The sequence below is a fragment of the Miscanthus floridulus genome, chromosome 8 (genome assembly GCF_019320115.1).
Source record: "Miscanthus floridulus cultivar M001 chromosome 8, ASM1932011v1, whole genome shotgun sequence".
Lineage (NCBI taxonomy): Eukaryota > Viridiplantae > Streptophyta > Magnoliopsida > Poales > Poaceae > Miscanthus > Miscanthus floridulus.
In genome coordinates, this window is record NC_089587.1 from 186,416,974 (window position 1) to 186,432,498 (window position 15,525).

The 15,525-nt window shown below is 39.7% G+C and overlaps 1 pseudogene; it reads left to right on the top strand.

The window, feature by feature from the left end:
- Positions 1 to 6,984: 6,984 nt before the first annotated feature.
- LOC136477749 (putative wall-associated receptor kinase-like 16) lies at positions 6,985 to 10,292 on the top strand (annotated as a pseudogene).
- The last annotated feature ends 5,233 nt before the right edge of the window (positions 10,293 to 15,525 follow it).

Genomic DNA, 15,525 nt, shown 5'->3' on the forward strand with positions numbered 1-15,525 from the left:
TGGGGACCACGGACGGCGTGAGGTGGTGGTGACACCAGCGTCGGGCGGGGTGGCGGCGGCGTCCTCGGTGTGGCGTGGGCGCAGGGGAGAGGAATCGGCGAAGAACGCAAGGAAGAAGATGGCCCTGGTATATATAGGCCATACCCCTTTACTCCCGGTGCCATCCCCCCGGGAGTAAAGGTCCTTTACCCCGGTGCGTATTACCAACCGGGAGTAAAGGTACCTTTACTCCCGGTGCGTTTACCAACCGGGAGTAAAGGTATACCTTTACTCCCGGTTGGTAACACGCACCGGGAGTAAAGGGTTTTTTTTGGCGGGCCACGAAACTGCAGCCCACCTTTACTCCCGGGTGGGCTTCCCACCCGGGAGTAAAGGTGGCCTGCAGTTTCGTTTCCCGCCTGTTTTAAGCAATAGTCTTGTTAAATACAATAGAAATGCAATAGTTTTTGTTAAATACATAGTAAATTAAATAAAAGGCATAAAATTATTTTGTTAAAAATATGAATTTTTTTTTTTTTTTGCACATAGGAAAAATCTATAACCTAACTTTTTTATTTTTTGTTAGAATTATAAAACATAATGTAACTAATATTTATTATTTCGTTAATGCAAAAATGTAGTGTTTAATTAAAATTATTAAAACTATTGGTTTTGGACAGGAAATTTGTTTTCACATCATTTTAACGTTAATATTTTAATTTTTCATCACTCAGTATCCTAATTTACCTTTTTGAGAGAGAAATCCCACCAAATCAAACATTGATTTAATTTGAAACATGACATAATAAACATCTGAATTCACAATTATTACATAATATCTCAAACACACACTATATTAAATCACTATATCATCAAGTGGGCACAGCAGTGAACTTCTTCTTTACGTATGTCCCTTGGTTATGATCGCTTCGTAACCATGGAGTGTCCTCATCATTTACCAAGATGCTAGGGTCTTTGTTCACTTTGAAGGGGAATTCGGTCATCCTTTTCATATTCTTCTGACATGTCCGACTTGTCCTCAATTCCCACGATGACTCTTTTCCCTGAAAGAACTATGTGGCGCTTTGGCTCTTTGGTTGAGTCATTATCGTTTTTCCCTCTTTTTGGTTTGGTAGACATATCATTGACATAGAACACCTGATTCACATCCTTGGCAAGGACGAATGGTTCGTCTTTGTACCCAATATTACTAAGGTCTACTGTTGTCATTCCATACTCGTTGTCTACTGTTACCCCTCTCCACCGTCACCTTGACCCATTGGCACTTGAACAATGGGATCTTCAAAGTAGGTGCATATTCTAGTTCCCATATTTCATCTATGCGTCCATAATATGTCTGCTTATTCCCATTCGGGTCTGTGGCATCTATGCGGACACCACTGTTTTGGTTGGTACTCCTTTTATCTTGGGCTACTGTGTAGAATATGTTCCCATTTATCTCGTACCCTTTGTATGTGACGATATGCCATGATGGTTGCATAGCCAATAAATACAGTTGCTCATGGATGCTCTCATCACCTTGACATTTTTTTCGCAACCAACCGCCGAAAGTTTCCATGTGCTTACGTAATCCAAGCTTCAGTCTTCCCTGGAAACTCGGATCGTAAGAGATCCTTGTGTGTCTCAATATACGGATCTACCAAAGAGGAGTTCTGTAGAACTGTGTAGTGCGCTTTATTGAAATAATCATCATCCGTACCAATATATGTTTTCCTCCCTAGTGTCCCCTTTCCGCTTAGTCTCCCCTCATGTCTCGATTCAGGAACACCAATCGAGTCAAGGTCGGGAATAAAGTCAACACAGAACTCAATGACCTCTTCTGTTCCATAGCCCTTGGCGATGCTTCCTTCTGGGCGAGCACGGTTGTGAACATATTTCTTTAGGACTCCCATGAATCTCTCTAAGGGGAACATGTTGTGTAGGAACACAGGACCGAGAGTGAAAATCTCCTTGACTAGGTGAACTAGGAGGTGTGTCATAATATCAAAGAAGGAAGGAGGGAACACCAACTCAAAGCTGACGAGACATTGAACCACATCATTCTGTAGTTTAGCTAGATCAGTTGGATCAATTGCCTTCTGAGAAATTGCATTGAGGAATGCACATAGCTTCACGGTGGCTAGACGTACATTTGGAGGTAGAATTCCTCTTAATGCAACTGGAAGTAATTGCGTCATGAGAACGTGACAGTCATGGGACTTTAAGTTACAGAATTTCTTCTCTGGCACATTTATAATACCCTTTATATTCGAGGAGAATCCAGATGGTACCTTGATGTTGTTTAAGCATTCAAACATGATTTCCTTCTCCTCTTTGCTTAGAGTGTAGCTAGCAGGACGTAAGTAATGGCGTCCATCATCTGTCTTCTCTGGATGCAGGTTGTCTCTTTCTCTCAAACAACGCAGGTCCTGTCGTGCTTCAAATGTGTCCTTAGGCTTTCCATACACACCCATAAAGCCTAGCAGGTTCACACAAAGATTCTTCGTCAGGTGCATCACGTCGATCGAGCTACGGACCTCCAGGACTTGCCAATAGGGTAGGTCCCAAAATATGGACTTCTTCTTCCACATGGGTGCGTGACCGTTAGCGTCTTTCGGAATAGGTTGGCTTCCATGTCCTTTTCCAAAGACGACTTTCACATCATTGACCATATCGAGTACATCCTCACCGGTTCGGTTGCGAGGCTTGGTCAGGTGGTCTGCCTTCCCTTTAAAATGCTTGCCTTTCTTTCTTACGGGGTGATTTGCAGGAAGAAATCGACGATGGCCAAGGTACACGACCTTTCGACATTTTTTCAAGAATACACCTCTAATATCACCGAAGCAGTGTGTGCATGCATTATATCCCTTGTTTGACTGTCCTGAAAGATTACTTAGAGCAGGCCAATCATTGATTGTTACGAACAACAATGCTCGCAGATCAAAGTGTTCCTGTTTGTACTCATCCCACACACGTACACCTTCTTTATTCCACAAAATGAGAAGTTCATCAATAAGTGGTCTCAGGTACACATCGATGTCATTGCCAGGTTGCTTCGGGCCTTGGATGAGCACAGGCATCATAATGAACTTCCGCTTCATGCATAACCAAGGAGGAATGTTGTAGATACTTAGAGTAACAGGCCAAGTGCTATGACTACTGTTCTGCTCTCCAAAAGGATTGATACCATCTGTACTTAAAGCAAACCTTAAGTTTCTTGCGTCATTTGCAAACTCCGGGAATTCTCTGTCGATTGCTCTCCACTGGGACCCATCAGCAGGGTGTCTCAACATATTGTCTACCTTACGGTCTTCTTTGTGCCATCGTAACAATTTTGCATGTTCTTTGTTTCTGAACAGACGTTTCAAGCGTGGTATTATAGGAGCATACCACATAACCTTGGCAGGGATTTTCTTACGGACGTTCGCCCTCAACATCACCAGGGTCATCTCGCCTGATCTTATACCGCGACGCATGGCATACCGGGCATGCATCCAATTTCTCGTACTCTTTGCCACGGTACAGGATGCAGTCATTAGGACATGCATGTATCTTCTCTATTTCTAGCCCCATAGGACAGACAACTTGTTTTGCTTCGTAGGTAGTGGCGGGCAATTCATTGTACTTCGGAAGCATCTTCTTTTGGATTTTTAGTAACTCTCCAAATCCCTTGTCAGATACACCATTCTTTGCCTTCCATTGCAGCAATTCTAGTGTGGTTCCCAACTTTTTCTGCCCTGCATCACAAGTTGGGTACAACAATTTCTTGTGATCTTCTAGCATCCGCTCGAACTTGATCTTCTCCTTTTCACTTTCACATTCTCTTTGTGCGTCACGAATGACCTGACAAAGATCATCAGCCGGCTCATCTTCTGCGGCTACCTCTTCTTCAGCTTCTCCCATTGCAGTATCATTGAAGCACGCACCATCAGGAATAATATCATTGTCGTCCCATTGTTCTTCTTCACCTTCTTCCATTACAACACCGGTTTCTCCGTGCTTTGTCCAACAAATATAGTTTGGCATGAAACCCGACTTGAACAAGTGTGAATGAAGAGTCCTTGAGCAAGGATATTCCACCGTATTCTTACATATGGCACATGGGCAGCATATGAAACCGTCGCGTTTGTTTGCCTCGGCCGCATGTAACAAAGAATGCACGCCGTCAATGAACTCTTTGGAGCGGCGATCAGCATTATACATCCAATGATGGCTCATCTGCATTATATGACATAAATACCATATTAAAACCTAGATCATAATTAATTATTTATACAACATGCGTGCCACCACAAAAGATACAAATTTATGAAAGCATCGCTACAATGTAGACAATCCCAACTACCACTAAAAGAACTAAAGCTAAAATACATTTCAGTAGCACTAGGATTTCACGACCAATCTCAACTAAAACAGACAGATCCCCCGATTGTGCAACATCTTTGGGCTTCTTCGGCTGGATCACTGCCTCATTAGCCACCGTATCTGCCTGTTGTGCAAGATATTTTTGCACGAGTTCAACATACTCTTCCTCCCAGTAGAAGCCTGAACATCGTTCACGTGCCATCCACTAAAATTAAAACAAAAAATTAGAACTTTAATCACAACCATCATGAAAAATAGGTAAAAACTAACCATAATCATTAAATACAATAAAATAACTCACATTACGATCCGGACACTTGTAGAAGATACGATCCTTGTTGAGACCCTCCTTCTTCACTCGGTACTCCATCACAATCTTCGTCTCATCACGACACTTGCCGCATGGAATGAGAGGGAGGCCCGGCCTAAGTCGCTTTGAAACCCATGAGAGGCCGAGGACCCGAAAGTAGTTGCCATCTACTCTCTATACTCATTTTAATACACTATAAATTTCTCCTTTTATAAACAAATAAAATTAAGAAACTATAAATTATCTAGATCTCTAAACAATGATATTTTTAATGGTCATTGTATTCTCGTCTTTTACTGGCGGTAGGTAAGTAATTCACATGATATTTCCGCAAATTAATAGAAGAATGGGAGTGTACACACATAACATACTACTGCGACGATATCGGGACGTGTGAATAAATAACCATCCATACTAGTTGACCTTGCTTACGTGATCATCTCGGCGAGCATTTCTCCACCGGACGGCACCGTACTTGGCCACGGAAGAGCTCCAATTCTACGAGGAAGGGAACACGGTCTTCCACGACCGTTGCCGCTCTCCCTCGTAGAATCAAAGCTCCTCCTTGACGTCCGTTACCGCTCCGTAGAGAACATGCTCGCCGAAATAAACACGGTCCGCTAGTTCAACTAGTACGGATTTTCTATAATTTTCTAACTATTTTCTAAGTTTTTTATTTCATAAAAAGTTAAAATAAAAAGTACGGTGATTGATAGACTACTGCGACGATATCGGGACATGTGAATAAATAACCATCCGTACTAGTTGAACTTGCTTACGTGATCATCTCGGCGAGCATTTCTCCACCGGACGGCACCGTACTTGGTCAAGGAAGAGCTCTGATTCTACGAGGAAGGGAACACGGTCTTCCACGACCGTTGTCGCTCTCCCTCGTAGAATCAAAGCTCCTCCTTGACGTTCGTTACCGTTCGGCAGAGAACATGCTCGCCGACATGAACACGGTCCGCTAGTTCAACTAGTACGGATTTTCTATAATTTTCTAACTATTTTCTAAGTTTTTCATTTCATAAAAAGTTAAAATAAAAAGTACGGTGATTGACAGACTACTGCGACGATATCGGGACATGTGAATAAATAATCATCCGTACTAGTTGAACTTACTTACGTGATCATCTCGGCGAGCATTTCTCCACCGGACGGCACTGTACTTGGTTAAGGAAGAGCTCCGATTCTACGAGGAAGGGAACACGGTCTCCCACAACCGTTGTCTCTCTCCCTCGTAGAATCAAAGCTCCTCCTTGATGTCCGTTACCCGCTCAACAGAGAACATGCTTGCCGAGCTGAACACGGTCCGCAAGTTCAACTAGTACGGATTTTCTATAATTTTCTAACTATTTTCTAAGTTTTTATTTCATAAAAAGTAAAAATAAAAAGTACGGTGATTGACAGACTACTGCGACGATATCAGGACATATGAATAAATAACCATCCGTACTAGTTGAACTTGCTTACGTGATCATCTCGGCGAGCATTTCTCCACTGGACGGCACCGTACTTGCCACGGAAGAGCTCCGATTCTACGAGGAAGGGAACACGGTCTTCCACGACCATTGTCGCTCGCCCTCGTAGAATCAAAGCTCCTCCTTGACGTCCGTTACCGCTCGGCAGAGAACATGGTCGCCGAGATGAACATGGTCCGCAAGTTCAACTAGCTACTTTAACCTTCTTTCATGTAAATATGCAAGCTTGAAGTGATTTTAAGCTCAAATTGCTTACAAATGAAAAAAACCACAATAAAGAACCATATATATAGGTGAACCAAAATGAGATAAGACAATGGTGAAAAATGAGAGTATGAGATTGGTAACCTTTACAACTGAAGAATCGACGGAGAAATCGAAGAAATCGATGGAGGAATCGAAGAATGGATGGAGGAACAATGGAGGGAGGGAGGAAGCAAGAACACTCTGCAGTGAGCTTCAAAATGTGCTGAGCTCGGGCTCAGGGAGGAAGGAGACGCCCGGAATATAAAGGGGGGACCTATTAGTCCCGGTTGGTGCTCCAACCGGGACTAAAGGTAACTTTTCAACCCCGGGCGCAGCCACGGCCTGGGAGTAGACCTTTACTCCCGGTTGGAGCCACCAACCGGGAGTAAAAGTATACCTTTAGTCCCGGTTGGTGGCTCCAACCGGGACTAAGGTCACTGCCACCTCTGTCTGGCGCAGTAGCCGTTGGGTAGGGACCTTTAGTCCCGGTTGGAGCCACCAACCGGGACTAAAGGTATTTCTAGTCCCGGGCGCAAAAAATTTCCGGGACTAGAGCTCATTTTGACCGAGGATCAAAGGTCTGTTCTCTACTAGTGGTCTCGCCCTGCGCTGTCAGTTATATGATGCCACAAAGCACCCGCAAGTTTAAATATGTGATGATTAATTTTATTCCACGAGTTTGAAATAATGATCCCATCATCCCTATACGGCTACAAGTGCACCTGCAATATTTTATTGTCAAAATTATTATTTGTGAACTGCCGGTCTAATATCTTTACTGCAAAAGTAGTGTTATTACTAATTTCGGATTTGTAGTATTAGTTTTCATTCCTCACAATCATCACCATACTTTATTTGCCATGAAGTAGCATATAATTCAAGGCCAAAAGAGACATGTACGACATCATGTGGAAACATGACAATTCCGTTCCCTTTTGGGATAGAAGACGGTTGTTTTGCAAGCTATGACTTTCGACTCAACTGCACAGAAAGGAATCTCACTGTTCTTGACCGTGGTTACGCACAATATCGTGTGACTAATCTAGCACTTGATGATGGACTTCTGGCTGTTACCAACATGCTGAATGGCACAAGCTCCAACAACATGGAAAGGCTAGTCAAATCTAACTATGATGATTTCCTTGAGTCTTCTTTGGATGGTATTTTTGATTTCTCTCAGGAAGAAGAAATAATAGTAAAATGGGTTGTTGCCAACTTAACTTGTCAACAAGCTATGCAAATAAATGCTACGTATGCATGTGTCAGTCAGAACAGTTACTGCCAAAATGTCATACGAGGGAAATCGCGTGATGGATATCGCTGCAAGTGTTTGGAAGGCTTCCAAGGAAATCCATACCTGCATAATAATTGTACAGGTTATATGTCTCTCTTAACCATATTTGCACCCTTTTTTTCATTTTTCAATCATTCACTTTTGAGTAATGCAAAAAAGTACATACTGTATAAAATGTGTTATTCAAAGTCATTTAGAATCATCATATGCATTACTTGCATATCACCAGCAGCTCTATACATGATCACAAAACACATTGGTTTTTGAAAATTAAAACTTATGCATGCTTTACTTGCGACACCTTATGACGCTGTTATTCGTATTGGTGTAGACATTGATGAGTGCTCTATTAAAAATAAATGCAATGGAATATGCCACAACTTTGATGGAGGCTTCAGTTGTATTTCAGCTAAGCTGCATAATATAATTCTAGGTCAGTATTCTTTTGATCAACCATTGGAATTTGAATTGACAAAATATTCATATCCATCTTTAATTTAATGGGTCTAGGTATCACTATCGGGCTTGCTTGTGGCCTTAGCTCCATAGGTGTTGCACTAGGTGTGATCGTACTCACACGTAAGTGGAAGAAAGGCATCCAAAGGAGAATCCGAAGAGCATATTTCATGAAAAATCAAGGTCTACTCTTGGAGCAACTAATCACGAACGAAAACACTACAAACAAGACTAAGATATTCTCCTTGGAGGAGCTAGAGCAGGCAACCAACAACTTTGATGCTACACGTGTTTCTTGGTCGCGGAGGACATGGCACAGTTTATAAAGGGATTCTATCAGACCAACGTGTGGTGGCTATAAAAAAAGTCTAAAATAGCGGAGCAAATAGAGATAGATCAATTTATCAATGAAGTTGCTATTTTGTCTCAAATCATACACCGGAATGTGGTGAAACTTTTTGGTTGTTGCCTAGAAGATGAGGTTCCTTTACTAGTCTATGAATTCATATCAAATGGCACTCTATATGACCTTCTTCACACAGGCATCACAACAAAATGTTTGCTATCTTGGGATGATCGTATAAGGATTGCAACAGAAGCAGCAGGGGCACTTGCTTATCTACATTCAGCTGCTTCAATACCAATTTTCCATAGAGATGTGAAGTCTTCAAATATACTCTTGGATGATAACTTCACCACAAAGATTTCAGATTTTGGTGCTTCAAGGTCTCTTTCACTTGATGAGACTCATGTGGTGACAATTGTTCAAGGAACATTTGGCTACTTGGATCCGGAGTATTATCATACAGGTCAACTAACTGAGAAGAGTGATGTATATAGTTTTGGAGTAATTCTTGTGGAACTTTTGACAAGAAAGAAGCCAATTTTTATTAGTGACATAGGTGAAAAACAAAACTTGTCTCACTTCTTCATCAAAGGATTTCATGAAGGGTCTCTTGTGGAAATAATGGATCCTCAAGTTGTGGAAGAGGCAGACCAGGAAGAGACTAGTGAAATTGCCTCACTTACAGAAGCATGCTTAAGGGTAAAAGGAGGAGAGAGACCTACTATGAAAGAAGTAGAGATGAGGTTGCAGTTCCTAAGAACAAAGAGGCTTAGAAAAAGGCAACATTTACATGAAAAAGATGGAGATATGGAACCGTTGTTCTAACCCTGAAGCTAAGAATCTACATGAACATACCGATCTTGTCAATGGTGCCAATATAACACCCCAGGGGATATCTGGATGCTACGGTTTGGAGGAAGAATCTATGCTGTCCCTTAGACCACGTTAATTACATCTGTGAAAGAGAAGAGAGGGTATTCTTAGTTTAAATAATAGAAGCATATGAAATGGCATATATTTCAGTAAAGCGTTTACTATATATTTAGTATGTTTGGATGATATTGTATCACATATTTAGTTGTGTTATGCACAATGTATTGTAGACCACATCTCTTGTATCTCTTTATATTTGCTAGATGCATACATAAGGTGTAACATAATCCATTATATTAAAGATGAGATTGTCTAAGAAATAGTTTGCGGTTGCCAATGGCTTAATTAGTGGCTCTAGTTGGCATCTGTCTAATATATGGTTTAAACTGCAACATGCATGTTAATGCATTTTGCTCTTGTTCAACTATATCGGGAGTGTCCACCGCTCTCCATGAACCACCTTCAACCAGCTCCTACATATCCCTTCCACCACCTCCATGCCTCACTACCCACACACTGCAACGACATCAAAATATCCTACCCCTTTGAGATAAACCTAGGTTGCCTCAATCAAGGTCAAGCTCGCATGCAATCACCCACCTCTCCTCTTAGCCTCTTTTCACAAATAGTGTTGGACTCTACTTCGTTCGACTTGGCCCATTTTTATTCAATTGAATCAAAACTCATAAGACCATATTAATTTCTTGCTACAATAGAGATTTAGTCCCATGTGGGAAATTGACTAAAGGTTGACTCAACTTAAATAGGTGAGTATGGTCACTTCTACATAATTGATCATCACCAAACCGGCGGTGATACTCATCGCCGCCAGTTCGTATTACGAACCGTTGGTGAAATGATTTCACTAGTTTGTCATTCACCTAAGTGGTGGGTTGAAACTGGGGCTAATAATCATGTGTGTGCTAATATTTCCTTGTTTCCATTGTACCAAGTTTGTAGGAGTTCCTCCTTGTTGATGAGGAATAGCAGACATGTTGTTCATGGTGGTGGTACAGTCAATCTGAAGCTTACTTCAAAAGATCATGTAGCAGGTACCATCTATCAAGAAGAATTTTGTCAACGGCTCTCTACTATATAGATATGATTTTGAATTTGTGGTTGAATCGAATAAAAGTGTACTGTAAAATATGCAACATTTGTTAGTAAAGGATATGAGAGCGGAGACTTCCCGTTGATTATTGAATGATGCTTATAATAATTTTGTTATCCATGTGTAATAATGATAAATATAAATGTTTGGCATTCAGAACTTTCTCATATTAATTTTCATCGTATGACATGGTTATTAGTTAGTATGAGTTTAGTCCCAAAATTTAATTTGATCAAAGGTTCTAAGTGTCATGTGTGTGCACAATTGAAGCAAACACGCAAGGCTCGCAAGGCTATGGAGGCCAGGAACTCAGCATCATTAGGGCTTGTTCATTTCCGATTTGCGTGAGATGAACAGTTAGTTGACTCAATGTGGCAAACAATATTTCATGACATTTATAGATGATTGTACAAGATTTTTCTGCGTGTACATTAAAAACAAAATATAAAGCACTGCATTATTTTAAGACCTATAAAGCTAAAGTGGAAAACCAACTTGAGAGAAAAAAATCAAACAGATATGATGTTATCACAGTGGGGGTGTTTTTAAATGAGTTTTCTACATTCTGCAATAAATAGGGATTATTTATAGAGGACGCCACTATAATCACAACAATCTAATGGGATTGCCAAAAGAAAGAACCATGTTGTAACTAAGTTAGATAACGCCATGTTAGAAACAGGTGAGACTTCCCAAGGAATTGTGGGGTGAGGCTATTTTGACTACAATACATGTCCTAAGTAGAGTTCTTCTAAAGAATAAAAAAATAACACCATTATAGGAATGGGAAAAGAAAAGATTAAATATCTCATAATTGCACACTTGGGGGGTTGTTTAGCAGAGGTGAATGTTTCAATTAATAAAAAGCGCAAGCTTGGACCAAAAAATGCGGGTTGCCTTTTTCTGGGTTATACTATACACAGCATAGGATATAGGTTCTTAATAACAAACTCTAGAGTACCTTTACCTAACATGCATGTTCGAACAATTATGGAATCCATATATTCTACATTTTTAGAGTTATTTTCTTATAAAAATGCATCTCTAGTCATCATGAACCTAACTTATCTCCTGAAAAACATGTTCCAATGGAACACACTGAACAAACACATGTGGAAAATCCTGAGGACCATAACATTGTAGTTACAAAAAAGATAGGACTACAAAGTCATGGTAATGACTATATTTTATACATTGTAGATGACACTCCAAGAACCATAGAAGAGGCAGATTCATCTCTTGACACTGACTATTGGATGGAATCAGTCAAAGAGTGAAATGGATTTTATTATGTATAATTAAACTTGTGAGATAGATCGTCCTTATGGATACAAAACCTATAGGATGTAAATGGGTATTCAATAAAAGTCTAGGCCCAATGGTATAATTAAAAAGTACAAGGCGAGACTTGTGCCCAAGGGTTATGCCCAAAAAGACGGTGAGGATTACTCCAGGCCTGTTTAGTAAGCTCCTGCTATTCTAGATTCTCTGTAGAAGTTGATTCTCTAAGAGAAGTGATTCTCTAACTGAAAATGCATGTATAATTTTCTATGATAAACTATATGCATATAGATATATTGACTCTATGTGTGGAGTGAATCAAGAGAAGATACTTTTTCAGCTCCTAGTCCTCTAGTTCATTTTAGAGAATCACTTCACAGAATTAGAATAGAATTATTTTTGAGTAAAAAACTATTTGGCAGAGCTCATCTTGGGTTCTGCCATGAAGTTGCTCTAGGAGCTCTGTCAAATAGGCCCTTCGATACTTACATGTTTCCTGAGTTACCACAATTCAAGTGTTACTTTACATGGAAACTATCGATAGTCTTCTCATTTATCATATAGATATTAAAATAGCTTTCCTAAATGGTGAGTTATTGGAGAAAATCTATATGGATGAGCCAGATGGTTTGTAGCAAAAGGCCAAGAATGAATGATGTGTAAATTGTTGAAATCTTTGTACGGCCTTAGTCAACCACCTAAGCAATGGCATAGAAGGTCGATAAATCTTTGACGTATGTTGGCTTTTTGTGAATAAAGATGAGAGACGTGAGTACTATCACTATGGTGGGGGAGAGCGAGTGATCTTGTGTTTGTATGTGGATATGGATGACATACTAATTTGGAACCAACGTTAATCTGATTAAGCAGGTAAAGGAATTATTGCCCAACAATTTTGAGATGAAATATTTAGGAATTGCTGGTGTTATTCTTAACATTAAGCTATTGAGAGGAGGTGATTATAGGATTACATTCTTGCAATCCCACTATGTAGAAACAGTAATGCCTATATGGGTGCGCATGCCGTTAACTTTTATTGTTTTTTTTATGTCAGCTTTTATTGTTCTCGTAGTTCTATTTGCTCTCTTTTTACCTTTTGAATTATTATATCGTAAGCCATTTTCTACTTTTTAACTCTTATGTCCTGATTCACATCATATATTCAGCTCTTGTCTTGCTCTTTTGAATTAACTACTTTATTTATTTTGGTAACTATTATAATATGCTTTAGCAAGTGTAGTTCCATTTTCTCATTTGTTCATATATCTACAAAATATATTGTTTCTTGGTGTTGCAGTTTTAAAATAGATGATTTCTAATGTTACGATACAACAAAGTTGAATGTTGCAAAGAGGGGCTTCAACTTTGATGTTGCAACAAAATTGAACGTTGCAATCATTTTTTCGATGTTTAATACACTAGATTATATTGTAGAGATCGTATCATCTTTCATGTTGCAATACAAAATTTGAGCACTTTTGCTTTATGACCAAGAATAACTATTTTTTTATGTTTCAGTCTCCCTCCCTCTCTCGCGTGTTGTTGCACCATGCAAGGGCAATGGCGGTGTACGCCTGTGCGGTGATGCTCCAACGACCGTTGATGTATTGTTTTGCTTTGCGGCATAGGGAAGGAGTGGATAGGCCGTATTGAAGTGGTTACGTCGGCGTTCCATCATCTGGATGCTATAAATCCGAATAAATATCTGGGAGTGTAAAATGCCATGTATGCAATGGTTTCCATGGAGTTTTCGGATGGGAAGAAGATGGACGTTATATTTGAGCCCACCTGTATTTGTGATATTCTCTTTTTTCCTTTTCTCCTTTCAAATGATACATTCCTTTCATATTTCCCATAATTTTGATTTCCTTCTTCTCTTTTTCTTAGGCTATGGTGTCAGGAAGCTTGTCGTGGGGCTCCTCCTATCGCCAAGGAACAAAATCTCCACATATGGCCTCATCATCGAGCACTGTTGAATTTGCCAGGACCATCTCATTAGTCATAGTATAGTTAATCTAGTCATACTCTAGATATTATAGTTGGGGTTCTCATCAGGATCCTGTTATGTGTACAATGCATGTGAATGTGAAGTATGGCATGACAAGAGTTTTCTGGGAACCAAGAGAGCTATGTCATTTCTGTTATGTAATGGACCATGTTGAAGTAGTATTAGCTTCATGTATCAAGTACTTACATCATATGTTCCAATGGTCAAAATTCAAATGAATATATTGTTGCAGTTACTTCCATCATATGTTTCAGTGGTCCAAAATAATATGTTGCAGGTACTTCCACCTTATGTTGCAATGATCCAAATAACTTGAGTGTGTAATCGAACTGTTGGCGCAAAAATATGGCAATGCAACCAACACATAGCAAGCCGAAACGGAATGAGTCCGGAGATCTGCTTGGCTTCAACACAGGACCAATCGATTTTGAAAACCCGACGGAGTGGCAGTCAATTTGACCTGCAATTGACAAGAAAAGGAAATTTTATTAGTAATTTAAGGTGGAACATGTCGGTGTTGCTCCAGACAGTTCCAAATGTGCGGCTGAAACAACCGATTTGATAGGGCTATCGACTAAATAGTCGATATCCAACACACCAGTAAAGCAAGGGTTGCTGAATCGGTTAATATCGATGATGATGGTACGAATCCAAAATAGCTGATTTTCATGAGTTATAGCGATTTTGTTATGATTGATTAATCTGGACGAAACAAGTACAGTACACCCAAATATAAGTAATAAAATAAAACATCATCAGCTAGATGGATATAACCAGTGCAAATCATTGAGCCGATAAGTTTAACGAGAAAGGCCATAACATGTGAACAAATCGACTGTTTTAGTACAAATGAATCTACAGACACTCTAGATCTAATCCATTACTATTAACAGTGAGGTTCGATAGGATCGATACAACTATGATAATGGTATCAAACTAAAGCCAAAGAGTCGATAAAACCATCCATACTTCAACAGGTCCATAGGAACACATTATATGCATGAAGTCACAGGCAAAATCGGCTAAAACAGTCGATTGTATTACATAGCAAACAAACAGAGTACATGTCTCGATCATGAACAAAATCATTAATCGATAATTTCTAATCTAAACTCTTCCCAGTGAGGTTCGACCGGGTCGACGCAGCTATAGTAGTGTCATTAGATTAGATCTCATTAACTAACGAATTTATTCGAGATTTTGAACATGTCTTTGAATGCATACTATGTTCGATTGGGATAGAGATAAAACAGCTGATCTAGCAGAATAAGCCATCAATTGTGAGATTTAAAGCGTGACTAGATCAGAAGACGACCAGTTGAGATAATATTATGCCGATCTATCTCTATCTCAATCAGGTGATTTGTTATGATTAATAAAACATTAATTATAACAAGATTGATAACTAGTGAATCAACCAAAAATAGCAAGGAAAAACCTTACTAATCTTAGCAAATTCGATAACTGGTGGTATTGTACTAAACAACAAGTTATTCAATACAAAACCAATAACTTTGATTTATATTATGATTCGTAAGAGATCAATCAGCTGATGCAGCTTTACAAATGACAATATGAATCGATAACTAACTTATATTACAGCTCGTAAAAGATCAATTAGCTGATGCAGCTTTATAAGCATAATACAAGTCGTGACGGTACTCACAAGCAAGCCAGAGGTCGATCAGTCGATGGAGCCCTATTTGCTGAAGAACTCACCGAGATCTACAGTACTCCTACTCCTAGTGCGATGGCAAAAGCCAGAAAGATTGTGT